General features: G+C 52.7%; 1 protein-coding gene and 1 pseudogene across 1 annotated transcript in view; both read left to right on the top strand.

Annotated features, from left to right (window-relative positions):
- RT1-CE13 (RT1 class I, locus CE13) overlaps positions 1-2,705 on the top strand; it is a 211,699-nt gene that overhangs the window by 83,608 nt on the left and 125,386 nt on the right. The window lies entirely within an intron of this gene.
- On the top strand, positions 463-793 carry LOC147998520 (cyclin-dependent kinase 2-associated protein 1 pseudogene; annotated as a pseudogene).

Below are 2,705 nucleotides of genomic sequence, written 5' to 3'. Positions count from 1 at the left end.
TAAGGCTTTAATTTCTTTACTTTCAGTGTGTGCTAAGAAGCTTCATTCTAAAATGCTACTTCCCTTTGTCTAATGAGCCCCGCGGGAGAACGGGTTAAAGACAAAAGAACAGGGGTGGGGGCGGGGACCTCAGCCCCATGAACTGTGGCAAGTTGCAGGCCTCAGCTCAGGGCTTGGCCCCTCGAAGCCCGCAGCCCCCTCCCTATCTGGGTAGGGCCCGGCACTGTCTGGGCTCAAAGTTTGTGGCCTCTGGTGAGCCACACCTGATTTCTGGGTGATATAGTGCAGCTGTGACAGGGTGGAGACAGCTATCGTTGCCCTGGCGGCCAGAGTCGGGGACAAGAGAAAGTGCTAGGGCTCTGGGCAAGAGCTCGGACATGTGCAGGGATGTGGGGTCGCCGGGTCCCTGCTCTGGCCTCCTTGCCGCCACCGCCCGCGGGGAGATCAGACAAGCAGAACCTGACCACGCACCTGCCGGGCGCCACACTGAACTCTGGAAGTGTCCATTCACAGGCTTCTTGCATGGCGACCTCCTCCCAATATTGTCAGCTGCTGAGTGACTGTGGCCCTCCATTGCTAGGCTACACCCAGGGAACTGGAAATAGCCAGGGGCCTCAGAGTAAATGTGCTGAGCTGCTGGCCACCATTGCAGTGTTGGGCAAAGGGATCAGACCCAGGGCTGCAGGGAGCAGGAGCGCCTTGGAGAGGCTAAAAGGAGGAGTCATTAATGCCCAAGCCTGGTTCCGGAGTGCTAGAGTGTTAGGCTGAAATGGAACCTAATGCCAGGTCCTAGCCCCTGGCCAGTCTGAAGGCCCATCTCGCTACCCCGTGGAGAGGAGAGGCTTTGTCCAAATGGCAGTATGTTTCCACGACAGTCATTAAGCTCTGAACCCACACTCAGAAGATTGGAAGACATTTCGCAGTAACTGACTATGTGCATTTTAAGTAGTTAGGAAGGACCCAGCTCTTTTTTCTTTTCAAGCATTTGAAAGATGTCTGTGAAGCAACTTTACAGCAAGCTATTGTTTGTCCCCAAATACCAGTGTCCCCTTTAACCTCCCTTTGGACACATTTTCCACTTGCATCACCCCAGTTGACTTCCTTTCCATGAGCTCACCTGCCTCTAAGGAGTCCTCCCATGCTGTTGATGGGACATGGGGACTGCTTCCTGCCACTCACCTGTGTCCCAGCTCTTTACTTTCAGGACAGGGTCCAGGCTGGCTTGGGCTTATTCTGTAACTGAAGCAGCCTTTCCCACTAGTGCCTCAGGCTCCCAATTAACCAGGACTGCAGGTCTACAAACCAGCCTGGCTTTTGTTTAAGACATGGTCAAGGTTCCAGGTGATGGTGGTTCACACCTTTAGTCCTAGCCCTTGAGAGGCAGAGGCAGGAGGATCTCTGAGTTTGAGGCCAGCCTGGTCTACAGAGTGAGTTCCAGGACACCTGGGGCTACACAGAGAAACCCTGTCCCCAAAATCAAACAACTTGGTCAAGGATGTTCCTTCACTCTAGAACCTGTGTGTCATGACCCCTTTGGGGGCCAAAGCACCCTTTCACAGGGGTTGCTTAAGACCATCAGAAAACACAGATGTTTCTATTACTATTCTTAACAGCAGCAAAATTATAGTTATGAAGTAACAATGAAAATAATTTTATGGTCGGGGTTACCATGAAGAACTGTATTAAAGGGTCTCACTAAGGTTGAGAACCACTGCTCTGGAAACTCCATACAGAGGTGGGGCAGAGGGCCGTGGGAAGGGTCTGGGTCACATGGACATGACAAGGTCTGTTTTGGAACCAGGTCCACCCCTGCCTCAACACATGGGTGCAGGTATTACAGGCCCTCCACTCTCAAAGGAGCTGTGACAGTCACTTAGAGGACAACACAGACAATCTCAGAGTCTGTGTGGATCTTTCCCATGGTAGCCCTCAAGACAGTGTACAAAGCCATCACCTTCCCAGGCCTGTGGCATGTGCCACCCTCCTGGAGAGGTAAAAACAGTCCCCACCTGAGCAACTATGCAGCCCCTGGGCCAGAAGCACCAACAGTCCTTGGGCTACTACCCCACCCTCTTGCTGCTGCCCACCAGGAACTGACTAGGTCTACAATAAAGAAATGATGGAGAATTCAGAGGCCCAGGGACAAAGAGAGGACATGGTCCCAGCACACACACACACACACGGAGCTCCAAGGGGACTGCAGCCCCCCAAACTTTGTCAAGTTGCAGGAGGCTGTGCAGCACTGGGCAGGGCTGAGGTTGGAGCTGCCCCCTTGATGCCCGCTGTCCCCTCCCGGGCCAGGCGGGACCAACACCTTGAGGATGCACATTGAGTTCACAGCACCTATCCATGCGCCTGGGCCCAGGTCATTCAACACACTGTTGAGAGAGTGCACTGCATACACCTGACACACATGCACAAACCACACATGCATACATTTAAAAAACTTCAAGGGTGAGGTTTCTGGGCTGAGGAGGTGGCTCAGAGATTATGAGTGCTTTTGTTCTTCCAGGAATTCCCAGGTTCAATTCTCAATACCCACGTCAGCCCTGAGCCATGTAATTACAGATGGAGGGAGAGGGTCAGCTTCGTGTGTGTGTGCGTGCGTGCGTGTGTGTGTGTGTGTGTGTGTGTGTGTGTGTGTCCCATTTTGTGTCATGTTGTAACTTTTATTCTTCAGTTGAGCAGACATGGTAGAGGAACCA

Source organism: Rattus norvegicus, chromosome 20 (assembly GCF_021556685.1).
Source record: "Rattus norvegicus strain SHRSP/BbbUtx chromosome 20, alternate assembly SHRSP_T2T, whole genome shotgun sequence".
NCBI lineage: Eukaryota > Metazoa > Chordata > Mammalia > Rodentia > Muridae > Rattus > Rattus norvegicus.
This window is presented reverse-complemented; position numbering and strand designations above follow the sequence as displayed.